Genomic DNA, 15443 nt, shown 5'->3' with positions numbered 1-15443 from the left:
ATGCTTTGAAGGTGTGGATTTACTCAAAAGACTGAGAATGTCACCAAGTGTAATCTCAGGGAAGAATAAAGTTTGAGGAGATGGTGCCGAAGCAAAGATGCATACGGCTCAACACTTTCCTCGGGTCCTGGAATAATGTCCGGTGCCATTGCTGGATATCATGATATGCAAACATGCAATCAATGAACACTCAGAATAGGACACAACCAATGGGCAGTCAGGACACTCAGAGGTGGCATCACCACAAGGGGGCATGACATAAACACTATAAAAGGGATGAGGCGCTCACACCCTGCCTCTTTCCACAGACAGACATCCAGAGAGTTAGACAGGGTTGATCAGCAGCATCACACCCCAGCGCGTGGCTTTGAGCAAGCTGATACAGTTAGACTGAGTTACTACAGTTAGATTAGCAGAGAGCGGGACACATTTGAGAACTGTGTTAATAGTTCAATAAACACGTTGAACTCATTTCAGAGTCTGGAGCATCCTTTAGTTAAGATTGCATCAAGTAGCAGCCTGTGCTATTTGAAGCAGCACAACACAACACTGGAGAGATGGCAAAAAATCCAGTTCTGCCAGGAATCTACCCTGTGGTTCGGAAGACCAGGAGCTGGATTCTCCACAGCCCGATGCTGTAATTGCGGCCGGCGTGGGGCGGCAAATCCAGTTTAACGGGCCCGGCGCTGCTCCGGCGATTCTCCGGGCACCAAAAATTGGCGTCAATGTGGAATACACAGCACCGCTGGGTGCCAATTGCCAGAGGCCCGCTCATCAATCCTCTGCTCCTGACCAGCCGAGTTCCAGTTAGTAGCATTGTGGGGCCAATTTTCTTTGGCCCCATGATCTCTATCTTCTGCCTGGTCCTGCAATATGTAAGGATCCTTCCATTCATTTGTTTATTCCATTATTTTCCCTTTCTTTTATTTTTGCCATTACATTTTTGATCCATGGATGATTATTGGACATGTCTTTTAAGGCAAGAAGCCTGTATATTTAATTCAAGCAGGAAGAATCTGGAAGGCTGTCCTAGTTTAACCTGGAGATTGCAGTCATCCGGCATCAGTGACAGAGAAATGGGTTGGGAACAACAAAGAGCAACGGAAAGTATAGCACAGGAACAGGCCCTTTGTCCCTCAGCCTATGCCGGCCATGCTGCCCGTCTAACCTAAAATCTTCCACACTTCCAGGTTCCGTATCCCTCTCTATTCCCATCCTATTCATGCATTCCCATCCTATTCATGTATTTGTCAAGTCACCCCTTAAACCCCACTATCGTACCTGCTTCCACCACTTCCAGCGGTAGCGAATTCCAGGCACCCACTACCTTCTGTGTAAAAAAAACTTCCTCTGTACATTTCCTCTAAACATTGTCCCTCACATCTTTAACCTATGTCCCCTAGTAATTGACTCTTCCACCCTGAGAAAAAGCTTCCGAACTTGCCCATGCCCCTCCATAATTTTGTAGACTTCTAACAGATTGACCCTCAACCTTCATCATTCCAGTGAGAATAATCCAAGTTTATCCAATGCCCTCCATGCCAGGCAACATCCTGGTAAACCTCTTCTGTACCCTCTCCAATGCCTCCACATAAAAATAATAATCGCTTATTGTCACTGGTAGGCTTCAAAGAAGTTACTGTGAAAAGCCCCCAGTCTCCACATTCTGGCGCCTGTTCGGGGAGGCCATTATGGGAATTGAACCTGCGCTGCTGGCATTGTTCAGCATTATAAGCCAGCTGTTTAGCCCACTATGCTAAACCACCCCCTATTCATTCTGGTAGTGTAGTGATCAGAATTGAACACTATATTCCATGCTGTTGAGGTGCTCAGCCATGGCCGTCACTGACTGAGCCACGCCTTGGACACCTCCACTCATGCTGCTGATGCTCTGTACCAGGCTCCCAACTGTGGTTGCCACCCTAGCAGTGTTAGGCTTGGTGCAACGCATTGCCGGCACCATCTCCAGCACTCAAAGCCTCCGGGACTCCTCCAATTGGCTATGGACCTGCTGGAGTGCTGCTGACATCCCCTTCTGACTATCACGGCCACACCCTATCATCTGGATCAGATTCAGGTAAACCTGGTCCAGAGGCTCATAATCTGACTGGGACCCAGCTGGGTCCTGGGATCCAGCAGACCTCAGACTGCTGTCTCCCTGGGTGTCCCTGCCTCCACTTGATATGCATCTGCAACTGTGTGTGCTCACTAGATGGTATCCCAGCAGCCTGGCCAGTACATTCTCCCACCGGGATGTGTGTCTCTGCGCTGGTGGAAGTTGGGGGTGACAGCTGTGACACAAATTGGGTGGTGTCCTCGGAGCTCGCCTCCGAAGTGTACTCTTGTGATGTGGGAGGGGGTTGCTACCGTGGATGGCCCAGCACCACCTACTGCATGTCGTGTGGGAGAATAGACATGTGGTCAGTGGGAGGGATGGGTCAGTCTATATGGCATCATTAGCCATATGCGTGGTTATCCACTGGGGGTGGGGGGGAGAGTTGGGAGGGAAGGGGAGTCTTGGGTGTTATGGGATGTAGCTGGGGAGATGGGTCATATGTGGGGGGAGGGACCAGGAGTATGATGGGGGGTATGGGGGACAAGGGTATGCGGGAAGGGCAGGGGCTCGGGGATTGGGTGCTTGGTGCAAACTAGCCAAGCGGCCCGGTGGGGGTCATTGACACTCTTACGGCACTGGGTGCCAGTCCTTCTGGTCATGCAACCCATGCTGACGGCCGCTGCCACTTCCTCCCTGGCAGCAGTGACTGTCCAGTGGTCTTCCCTTCTGGACCCTCAGGGGAACAGGATATCCCTCCTGGCCTCTGCCGTATCCAAAAATCTGCCCTGATTGTCTTTTCTGAATCGGTGCCATGATTGCGAGCGGAGTGAGGTTGGTTATGGAGAGTGGGGTCGCTTAAACCTGGCAGGGGGCTGGCGAGTGTGATCCCAGGCAAATCAGCTGGTGAACCATGATTTACAGCATGAATCTCTTTGGGTCTTGTGAAATGGGCCACTTAATGTTCGATCGCCCTGAGGGCCTCGCCGGGCTGAGCATCGGGAGCTCATGGCATTTCCTGCTCCCTAACGCACTTCGAAACCTTTTGGTTAAATTGCGCCCATAGTCTTAGTTGCACTACAGAATACAATAAAACTTAAAATAATATAATGCTGCAGCCTGCATTGAGTATGGACCCCATTAATATTCAAAGTATGTTACCTGAATTCCCAAGTGAATCAGTTGTCAGGTAGTTGGATGCAAACGCTGTTTGCTTTACAATGTCCAGAGCCCCTCGACAATTTGAGAAATATTGATGGAGTTCTCAGTCCCCTTCTACAATGTTTCTGATTTTCTGAAATTACCTTTCTGAAGCAGATCATGTCATTCTTTACCAGCAATGAGTGTTGCCTATTTCATTAACATCTTATTATTCACTGCTATTTAAATATTAAAATGGTTTCATTATCCACACTGTGAGCCTGATATCTGGTCACATTCTTAAACATGTTCTTCATATCTTTCCGTTTTACCACCAACTGTTTCTATTTTTCATAAGGTAATATTTGAACGTTAATCGGAATAGATTTTTAATGTCTGTTTTCTAATTTGCTGAGGAGAATGTTCTCTAAATAGGTCAGGCGAGACAATGCCATTGTAAATGCTTCTAAAGTTACTTTGAATAAATAATTTGGAGCTATTTTTCTTGTATCTCCTTAGTGTAAAGAAGACTTGAAAGCCCCAGTTGTTACTTTGTACGTGGCGCAAACAAGGTCTACTTAACACATGATGAAACAATGCTGTTGGCTAGTTCTGCCCAGGCTTATGCTTTTAGGCTTCTGGGTATATATGACTCTCTGTGAATATGTATCCACTTTCGTAATTCTAAGGTATAAACGTCCTAAACACACGTGAATTCTATCTATTCATTATTGTGTTTCCTTCACAACATCCTCCACTTTTCTGCTAAGATTGGTCGATACAAGTTCTCAACCAAAAAGAGAGAATTCCTGATTCTGAAGAACATTCAATGGGTGGCAACTGTGAGCCCATGTTTGCTGTCAGTGTAAACAGCGATAAGGGCCCAAAATGAGGGGCGGGGCGGAAAATGAGGCGGCACCTTGGCACAGTGGTCAGCATTGCTGCCTCACAGCTCCAGGGACCCGGGTTCAATGCCCGCCTCGGGTGACGGTCTGTTTGCACTTTCTCCCCGTGGCTGCGTGGGTTTCCTCCGGCTTTCTCCCGCAGTCCAATGATGTGCAGGTTAGGTGCAGTGGCCAAGATAAATTGCTCCTTAGTGTGCAAAAGGTAAGGTAGAGTTACTGGGTTGCTGGGATAGGGTGGAGGCATGGGCTAAGTTGGGTGCTCTTTCTAAGGGTCGGTGCAGACTCAATGGGTTGAATGGCCTCCTTCTAGCCCACCAATGTGAGGGCTTAGCCCCTAAAGGTGCGGAGACTTCCGGGGTGGCCCGACGCCGGAGTGGTTCACGCCACTCCATCACGCCAGGACCCCCTGCCCCGCCGGCTAGGGCAGAATCCCGGCCATGGTCTCATATTAATTCTGTTTTTAGGTCCCTATACTGACATCCTTCAACCAACCTGTAAAGGTCATTAATAAAAGCAATGTCTGGTTAACTTGGTTTCTGGACACTTTTGTCAAATTTCACCCTTTCCGGACCTTATTTCTCCACAGGTTGAAATCGTTTTTAAGCCTTTCAAGACCTGTCAGAGGTCCCATTGGTGCACTGTCATGCAATAACATCATCTGCTATTGTTCCTATTGAGTCATGTAATGTGCTGACCTATTCAACCTAAGATAGTACTGTCCAATCCTGAAGCAATTCGAAGCCTCAGGAATCTTTTTCTCCAAAGTGCCCAGCTTTGAGTTTGATTTGGTCATGTGTGCAAACATTTCGGGAAGCAATGATTTAGGATCCATGGCTTTTCTAAGCTTTGAGGTGGGTTACCCACTGTTTAAAACTTCCTTCCAGTGTTTGTAACTTTCCTGGTTATTCAACATCTCACCGAGACTCACTACAGTTACTATCTCTCCCTCGGGCCCCAAGCTGTTAAAAACTGCTTTTCTCTGAGTTATCTCAATGACCTCTTCACTCCCTTCCCTGGGAGCATTGAGTATTTGCAGCCATTTTTTTTCTTTTGTGTGTACTGCCTCTGGACGTCACCTGTAATAGAACATAGAACAGTACAGCACAGAACAGGCCCCTCGGCCCTCGACGTTGTGCCGAGCAATGACCACCCTACTTAAACCCACGTAACCCGTATCCCAACAATCCCCCCATTAACCTTACACTACGGGCAATTTAGCATGGCCAATCCACCTAACCCGCACATCTTTGGACTGTGGGAGGAAACCGGAGCACCCGGAGGAAACCCACGCACACACGGGGAGGACGTGCAGACTCCACACAGACAGTGACCCAGCCGGGAATCGAACCTGGGAACCTGGAGCTGTGAAGCATTGATGCTAACCACCATGCTACCGTGAGGCCCTGACCTCTGACCCACACTGCAGGGTTTGCTGAAATCTGATAAGGGGAGGCATATTTAAAACCAAAATGAGGAGAAATTGCTTCTCTCAAAGTGTCGTAGATCTGTGGAATTCACCACCTCAGATTTCAGTAGATGTTGCTACTTTGAGTAAATTTAAGGAGGAGACGGACAGAGATTTAATTAGTAACGGATTGAAGGGTTAGGGAGAATGGGCAGGAAAGTGGAGTTGAGGCCGAGAGGAGATCAGCCATGGCTGTATTTAATGGCGGAGTGGGCTGGAAGGCTGAATTGCCTACTCCTCCTCTTAGTTCTTGGGTAGGATTCTCCGTTAGCCTATGCAGAAATCGGGGCATGCGATCGGGAGGGGAATAGCTCCCCAAGATCACGGCAGGCGGCAGTTTGACGGCGAATTGCGATGTTCCGCTTCCCCAAAAATGGCGTCAATGCAACGCACGCCGCACGTAGTTGCAAAACCGTTCGCATATCATTATCGGGCCCGCGCACCATTCTCCACCTCCGATGGGCCGAGTTCCCGACGACGCGGTCCACGTGTGGTTTAACAAATCGTGCACCTGGCGAGGTGGCTTCTGAAAGAGAGACAGCGTATGGACAGTGTCCAACACCACCATACTTCGCCGACAGCCATGCCGCTGGTCGGGGGGCTTTTGCCAGGGCTGCGGGGAGTAGTGGCGGGTGGCCAGGAGGTGGTTTGTGGATTGAGATGGACGGGTTCACAACATCATTAACGCAGCCGGCAAGGCAGCCATGTGACTGCGCATGCCATTGACAGCCTGTTATAAACCTTGTGCCTTGGGTTATATAGTTTACCCCCCTGGGCACACCCCTGGGTGCTCTCTGCCCCAGCCAACCCATCAGTTTTATGGGCATGCTCTAGCACAACCTGTCCAGTCTTTTCGGCCCCGATCCGTGTGCTGTGTGTGTGGGGCGGGGAAGTGTATTGTTTAAGCGCAGCTGCAGCTTGTCAGCCCTGTGAGTGTCCATCACGGACCCGCCGATTCCCGCATCGTTGTTGTGGGTTTGGATGGTGTTCCACGTGGCGCCAGTACTAGCCCCTCACCGGTAGCAGAATTGGTGTGGATTTGGCACCGATTTTTCTTTTTTTTAAATATAAATTTAGAGTACCCAAATAATATTTTCCAATTAAGGGCCAATTTAGCGTGGCCAATCCACCTACCCTGCACATATTTGTGTTGTGGGGGCGAAATCCATGTAAACATGGGGAGAATATGCAAACTCCACACGGGCAGTGACCCAGAGCCGGGATCGAACCTGGGACCTCGGTGTCGTGAGACAGCAATGCTAACCACTGCACCACCGTGCTTCCCCGGCACCGATTTTTCTGACTTGAAAGTCCACGGATTCTCCGTTGGCATCAACATTTGGACTCAGAAACGGAGAGCCTGGCCCCTTATTATCTTTATGCTCACTTGCTCCGGATCTGGTTTTCCCAGTGCTGCCGCCCAGGGCACTATTAAAATTGATTTTTCACCCGATTTTAAGGGTTTTTCCTCAGTTCCATGATCTTTGCTTAGTTCTCGAAGCCAATGATTGCTGGAGTGGGATATACTTCCACAAACCCCCCCCAGCCCTGTCCATGTGCTGCGCTGCAGTCCTGACTGACTTTAAAAGTTGATTTTGCGATCCTTCTTCACTGTGCCTTACAGAATCCTGCAGCTTTGACACCACTATTACATGATCTGACCTCTAATCTGCTTTTAGCGTTTTCAGTGTTTTTCAACTGCTGGCGCCATGTCGCAATGTCGATTAGTCTAGCTGTGGAATGATTGCTAAGATCTTGGTACGTTCGAACAATAACTGGTTTATAATGTGAGCAGAAAATGTGTTTCGCTACTCATGCTGAGGCCATGAGTAATATTCCTTCCATTCCTGTCTTTCCTCACCTTGCACCTCAGTATGCTACTAACACAACCCCACGCATTAACCCATCCAAGCTCAAACAGAATAGGCACATGTTTCTGTGCAATAGTAAGTGACTAAGTTCTAAAAGTAAGGAATGAGACGTTCAGAAGGAAACTTTCACCGTTCAGTTAATGCCAATGGTCAAGTGCTCATCAATAGCCTCCTCACCCACAATGCTATGAACTCATTCCTCATGGCAGCTCAAAGGGTATAGATTGGCAGGCATTCCACCAGTCCTGTTTCCTGGGCTGGATTCTCCGGGTAGGTCCCCAAGCCAGCGTTTCATACTCGACTTTCCTTAAAAAAGGCAAGAGTGATTCTGCTACCTGCAGTGGCCTGGCAAGGCCCCGGAGTGTTTCTCGCAGCTCTGGCTGCAGATACGGGGCCCCACACTTCTGGTCGGGAGTCCAAGCATGCGCACAGTGGCGGCCTGCAGCGGCAGCACCGTGCACGATGGCGGACTCGGACCACCTTCAAAAATGTAGGCCCCCTCAAGATGGCGTGTGCCCTCGGATCTGAGCCACCCATTCACTCTCCTGGCCGTCCATGAGGCCCCCCCCCCCCCCAAAACCCGGTGATCGATACCCCAGCCCCTCCATCAGGGCGATCGCGGACTGGGTCCCCAGCCGCCACCCGGGGTTCCCGACGGCCAATATGTGGTTAGAACCATGCCATTGGGAACTTGGCCAGTTTTGCCTGGAGAAACGTGGGGGGGGGTCTCTATCAATGGCCTCCTAGCCACGTAGGCGAGCGAAGAATCAATTGAGCGGCATTGGGCCCGATTCGCTCTGAAACGCCGATCTCCACTCCCGCACCAAACATGATTTCAACACTGGGCTGCAGAGAATCCAGCCCCTTCTCTTCAAATGGTGACAACCTTCTCCTTTAAAATTATGCATTTTCAGCATGTCACTGAGTTGCATCGACATAATAACTTTAACATTCAGGTTCACCCCAAGGAGCTTATAGGAGCTGAATTGGATACCAATGCACCAAAGTAGAAGGTGTCAAGATTGAAGTCTGGCTAGTAGGAGAGAACAATTTGGAGGATGGAGAATTTTAAGGAGATACATCAGGTATATGGGGCTGGTTTAGCAGTGTGTGAAATAGCTGGCTTGCAATGCGGAACAATGCCAGCAGCATGGGTTCAATTCCCATACCAGCCTCCCCGAACAGGCACCAGAATGTGGCGACTAGGGCCTTTTTACAGTAACTTCATTGAAGCCTACTTGTGTGAATAAGCGATGATGATGGTGATGATTATTATTATTATTATGGTGTATATGACTGAAAGAACAGTATGCAACACTGGGTTGAAAGAAATGCGGAATATATAAGAGGCTGGAATTGGAGGAGCACCAGGTTCTTGAAGGGTCATCAGGTTAGGACGGTAGAGAGGTCCCCAAAAAAGCCGGCAAGTCATGCAGACAAGAACAAAGAAGTTTCCTTCAGACATGCAAATAAAGGGCCTGCTTGAGGTCCCCATTGCATCATTTGGTTGCTCTGAACGTGTAGAGACAGAAGTTGGAGTTTTTCCCACACCCCAGATCCAACCCCACTCCTGATCCCTCGTCTTTTCACCCACAGCTTCCTCTCCTGATTGCATTCCGGACCATCCAGTCTGGATCTCCCTGGCAGCTCTGATCCACATGAGTACACGCATCCCCCAGTCTGAACCCGGCCCACAATTTCAGGCTCCTAGTGGTCTCAGTGACTGCAAGAATCACTCTCGTCCTGAACCCAGTCCCAACCCATGACTTGAAGCCTATGCAACCCTTGGCCTCTGCCCTAGCTCGATTCAATCCCAGCTCCTGCCCACTGAATCTACCCCAAGCACAATGTAATCTCCACAGCCTCCCCTGGCCCATCTACCCACTTGCCATGCCATTCAGGCTCAAGGGTTGTTAATGCTTTCCTTCTACCAACAACCCCACCATCCCTCCAAACTTGTGCCAAATTCCTGGCATGATTCCTTGAGATAGTGGACTGAGTAAACCCTGCTTCAAATAAATAGTGTTAAAATCAGGACTGACAATAAACGTGAATAATACACAGCCCATACAGTAGCAGTTAACCTTCCTTATTACCTGGTCAGAGTGTAAATCATAAGAAAAAGATGAGCTGGTTAAAATCATTTCTAGAATCACTCACTAGAATTATCTTTAATGAGCTTTCATATCAATCAGTTCATGATGTTTAATTCCTTAAAATTAAATTTTATGGGTAATTTAATTTATGGATAGATGTGTTTCTCAGATATATTCATGAACGCAACAAAATAAAAATAAAAACACGTATTTGGGTGAAGCTTGGCAATTGCACATCCTATAAATGTGAGCAAATGATGTTGCATTTCACTCTAACATTTGTTAGACAATCCTTGCGTCCCTTCTTTTGCTATTAGAGAAAAGTGAATGTTTGATGAGTTTTCATTGTGCTATTTTCCATTAGTTCATGTCACTGATGTTAAGCAGGCCATGTTTTCAATTATTTTAGGTGAATGTTCTCATTGGTGCTCTTATCAGTTCACAAAGTCATTACAGAGTCGTATGTATTTAATTAAACCAGCCACTTAAATATGTGGTTGGATTTCTAAATTCTTCCTGCCTTTCCTTTTTGACCTATTTCTTACAAGTAATCCTGTGTTTTAATATTAACAAAATTGTCCACTATATATAACACGTATATACATTTTCTTATTAATGGTCTGTCCACCTCTCCAGAAATTATTGGCACATTGATTTACTATAACTGTTTGGGTGCAGTTGCCCTCCTCAACCAGGAAACAATTATTGCACATAAGCTTAACAGTGAGCAGTGCAAGGCTTTTCAACTAGAACTGCTCACGGTCAAAACCATTCCGACCCAATGGATAGGCTGAGGCACTTCCAGTCGGGGTTACTGAAGAGCAATTAGAAGTGGAAACGTTTAATTTTCTTCTAACTCCCATCATGGTGGCAGAGAGGGCTAAGGGGTCACTAGGATACGATCAGTGCCCATTTAAACTCAATCGAAGCTGCAGATTGAAGCTGTAACCTTCTGATCTACAGCAACGTGGCCACTTATCGGATCAACCTACTGAAACATCAAAAGAACCTGCATATTCACAGTTTGTTTCCAAGAAGGTGTTAAAAATATACAAAGCACATATTAAGGATTGTACATTTGGAAGGCAGGGTTTATGCAATTGCCACAAACTCAAACTGTCACAATATAATTGGCATCAGTATAATTTCGCCATGGCATAAGATCTGTCCATGTGATTTATTCAGTTGTCATATCTTCGTATTTTCTGTGAGGATCAGGGGTTATGGGGAGAAGGCAGGAGAATGGGGATGAGAAATGTAACAGCCGTGACTGAATGGCAGAGCAGACTCGATGGGGTGAGTGACCTAATTCTGTTCCTATACCTTATGGTCGTATAGTGATGTACTGACGCAGTATATTACTGGAGACACTGTAACCACAATGAACCTCAAAAAGCTCCATTCTCTCTTACATATCAATTGTGAACACGTGTGTTCCATCTCACCACAAGTAAGGATATTATTTTGGAATAATAGCAACTCAGACGATTGGTTCACCATTTTTTGCCGTGACTAGCTGTGCCATTTTGAAAATTAAAAAAGGGAAGCTCACATTTATCGAGTGCCTGAAGGGGCAGATGGGACTTTAAGTTGACATTTCACACCGAAGACACCACCTCTGACAGTGCAGCACTCCTTCAGAGCTGCAACCAAGTGTCAGCCTAAATGCTGTGCTCAAATCAGAATCCACAGCCTTCTAAATCAGAAGCAACTGTGCTACCTCTGAGCCAGGTTTTGATGTAGTGATATTTTCAACCATTTTTACAGTGCTAGGTTATGCCTGAAATAGCAGTCAGATACCAACTGAGCTGCTGTGCATTACCAGCACTTATTTTTTCATTTTTATTTCAATATTGAACTATATTATATACATAACCATAGCAAATTATTTCATACTTTTTATTCCAAAATGCCTCAAAAACTGAGGTATAACATCCCACAAGGCAAATGTACAATGCGTCTCATGGGAGTGGCACTTTCATGCAGTCTCCCAACAGTGTAAGAGAAGCCTACACTCAGAAACAATGCTGCCATCAGTTATGGCATGAGGCAAACGTCACTCTCACTGATGGTTGGTTCCCCAGTGAATGATTCTTTTTATTCTTCGCTTGGTCCTCTATCTTTGATAAAAAAGAATTAATTTTAAAGAAGCAATGCGGGAAATGATTTAAAGATATCAATAACTGCTGCATACTCGGGATCTTTGAATCTGCTTCACTCATTAATTCATGTCTGTTTATCTTGACCAGAAGGATATTCCAATTATGCATTCCTGAGGCATAATGCGTTATACATTACAATACCTAATATATTAAATATTCATATCAGTCCTTTGTGCACTATGACAGTGCTACAGAAAACCTCTGCAATATTAATATTCCATAGAACTCATTTGGAACTGCTTTGATTTTTTATAAAGTAAATAATATTCTGATATGTTACATTAAATTACTACACCAGAAGGTGGCGATTATTTGTCCCAAATCATGACTTAAATCAGACAAATAATAAACAAACATACTTGGAGAAGACAATTGATCATTGGCTAGCCATCACTTCTTTGCACAGTCACTTTTTTTTGTGAAAGAAGCCTAGGTAAAGGGTTGACTCCAGTGGAATCTGAATCCAGGTGTGGAAGTCCCATGTTCATTCCCAACAGATTCTATTTTTGCTGGCAAGTGGAAGGGGTCAGGGCCTGAATCACAGAAACCTCACTAAGCAGGGGGCATTTGGCATTAGTAATAAGTTCAAATAAACCCATTTTTTGTTGTTCCAAGCGCTTTATCTTGCAGTGTGGGAATCACATATTCATGGAGTAGATGTAAATGCTTGTGAAGGAGAGATAACATGTGTTTAAGTGTCAAGTTCTGAAACTTAGTTTTAAATTATCAACCTTTAAACATGAAAGAAACAGGCTGAAGCAGTTTCAGTCAGAAAAACACTCACTGCTGGACTGCTTTAATTGACAGGCCATCTGGTGTAGGTTAGAAAAAGTTACCAACTGTTCATGTAGTTTCAATAGAATTCTTTGTGACATTTTCGAAGGGGCTATCACAGTAGAGGTCATTATGAAAGGCTGAGTTTCAGGGCAGCATGGTGGCGCTGTGGGTTAGCCCTGTTGCCTCACGGCACCGAGGTCCCAGGCTCGATCCCGGCTCTGGGTCACTGTCTGGGTGGAGTTTGCACATTCTCCTCATGTTTGCATGGGTTTCGCCCCCACAATCCAAAGATGTGCAGGCGAGGTGGATTGGCCACGCTAAATTGCCCCTTAATTGGAAAAAATTAATTGGTACTCTAAATTTATAAAAGAAAATGAAAGGCTTAGTTTCAAAAATTACAAAAGCATTTAGCTCAGCAACGATGGCTGAGTTCACATTTTGATTGGCCATTTAAAGAGGCTATTGAAGGATTTGCTGCCTTTGTTAGTTAATAGAGCTTTGTTTCAGTTGTTTTTCATCACACACACTGATATAAAAGCTTTGAATGAATTTCATGAATGGGAGCATTTTTCAGCATCAATTCTATGAATGAGAACTGAATTTGATTGCTAGAATATTTTCTTTTTCATCTCCACATGGTCCTGATGTCTGTCCATAGCGGATACTGAATGAATGGCTATGGAAGTGACTTGCAGATATGAGGTTGAATGGAGGAGGCATGAGTTGGCATAGAGATGGCATGGGGGTGGCTTGTGAGTTGAGACGTTTAGGTTTTGAGGGCTAGTGGACCAAGTAGCTTTTTATAGGCCTGCAACACAATCCCAGAGTACTAAGGCAGTCCTTCTAACGTCATTCAAATGGCACCTGCTCAACCATGTAGCTGCCTACAATCTGTTTCTGGGATGGGGCAGCACATTGGCACAATGGTTAGCACCGCTGCTTCACAGCACCAGGGACCTGTGTTAAATTCCAGTCTAGGGTGACTTTGTGTGTGGAGTTTGCACATTGTCTGTGTGAGGTTCCTCGGATCAGTCCAATTTCCTCCTACAGTCTAAAGATGTGATGGTTAGGTGGATTGGCCATGCTAAAAATTGTCCCTTTGTGTCCGAAGATGTGCAGGTTAGGTGGGGTTATGGGGATAGGGTGGGGGACTGGGCCTAGATAGGGTGCTCTTTTGGAGGGTTGGAGAATACTCGATAGGCCTAATGGCCTTCTTCTGCACTGTATCGATTCAATGGATTCCAGCCTTCCCGTCTCCCACCTCCACAGACAAAACATTGTGTGTCATGGATCTCTTTAAACTGGAGATGGTTCTGCCGAGTTGGGGAATTTCCCAATGGGATCTATCAACCTCATTAGCAATGACCCAGCCCTGAGACTCAAGATGGCAGGACATGAAATTGTGTACCTCTTGAGAAAATAACTTCAAGAGCAGGCCGAAAACAAAATCACCGAATCATGACACTTTTGTAAATGCAATCATTTAACAAGACTGGAAGATGGACTTTCAGAGAACCAAGATGGATCTACTGGAAAATTCTAAGGCTGGAAGATCGACCCTCTCCAAGACACCAAATCTGGAAGGCCTACCTACAGATGCACATCCCACCCACTGCTGGTTGGGACATCCTGGCATATTCTCTCCTCACGCCCACCATCAAACGCACCAGCAGGGACTTGGGAGAATTCTGCCCATGTGTTGTAAAATGTGTTTGATGTGAATAGTCCCACTTTCCTCACAATGAATAACGCACTTCTCCCAATAGCACAAAATTAAGAACATTAGGCCAGAAGTCCCATCCTTACTAATTTAAGTAAAAGAATAAAAGGTGGTAAATGACGATGAGTGCTCAAATCTGTACAAATGATCGAAAATAGCAGGCCTACCCTGTGAATGTATGTCTTTAATTGAAAGAGTCATCAGAGGAGAAATTGGGCTCTGCTTTGCCCATTTTCAAAGCATCAATCAGCTCTCTGAAGGTTAAAACTTGGGTACTCAATATGCACACAGGTTTTTCATGGGACGTGTGTGGATGCCATCTTGGTATAGTAGTTTATGCATGCATGGATGCACTAATGACCACTGGCACCATGCAGAGCAAGTAAATGATGACACCAATCAGTATGCAAAGCTGATTTAACACTAACATTTTTGAATGGCAAATCCCTGCCAGAACACTTTCAGATAGATGAACACATATTCAATGGGAAGAAGGTTCACCGCCAGCTCTAGTCAAAAGGGATCATGAACTACTTACAGGTGAGGTGATAGAATGTTTTTTCTACCTGCTGGGGCAATTTTATGCATTTTTGAAGCTTTTTTCCACTTGTTTAAAGTTCCAGTATCCTACAGCGAATACTGTGACTTGTGCGAATGTACCTTTTTTTTGTTTCTAGCCATGAATGACTTGGCAGGCATTTCTCTTGGTGTTGAATACAACTTCGAAATAAAATGAGATCATGCAGAGCAGGGCAATCTGTTAGAAGAACATAGAACATAGAACAGTACAGCACAGAACAGGCCCTTCGGCCCTCGATGCTGTGCCGAGCCATGATCACCCTACTCAAACCCACATATCCACCCTATACCCGTAACCCAACAACCCCCCCCCCCTTTAACCTTACATTTTAGGACACTACGGGCAATTTAGCATGGCCAATCCACCTAACCCGCACATCTTTGGACTGTGGGAGGAAACCGGAGCACCCGGAGGAAACCCACGCACACAGGGGGAGGACGTGCAGACTCCACACAGACAGTGACCCAGCCGGGAATCGAACCTGGGACCCTGGAGCTGTGAAGCATTTATGCTAACCACCATGAGGAGAAGTAAAGGGAAAAGGGAATCATCGCTCTATTCACCCAGGGCTTTAAGAGAGCAATTTTCGGACTTGAATTTCATGCAGGATCCGTTAGACACCTTTGCTACACTAAAGAGTTTGTGACTGAAACCAGCAAGTTTGATTTATTTGA

At 46.1% G+C, this 15443-nt stretch overlaps 1 long non-coding RNA gene across 1 annotated transcript in view; it reads right to left on the bottom strand.

The window, feature by feature from the left end:
• The window catches only part of LOC119977625, an 80122-nt gene that overhangs the window by 47142 nt on the left and 17537 nt on the right, over nucleotides 1–15443 (bottom strand). The window lies entirely within an intron of this gene.

Source organism: Scyliorhinus canicula, chromosome 14 (genome assembly GCF_902713615.1).
Source record: "Scyliorhinus canicula chromosome 14, sScyCan1.1, whole genome shotgun sequence".
Classification (NCBI taxonomy): Eukaryota; Metazoa; Chordata; class Chondrichthyes; order Carcharhiniformes; family Scyliorhinidae; genus Scyliorhinus; species Scyliorhinus canicula.
This window is presented reverse-complemented; position numbering and strand designations above follow the sequence as displayed.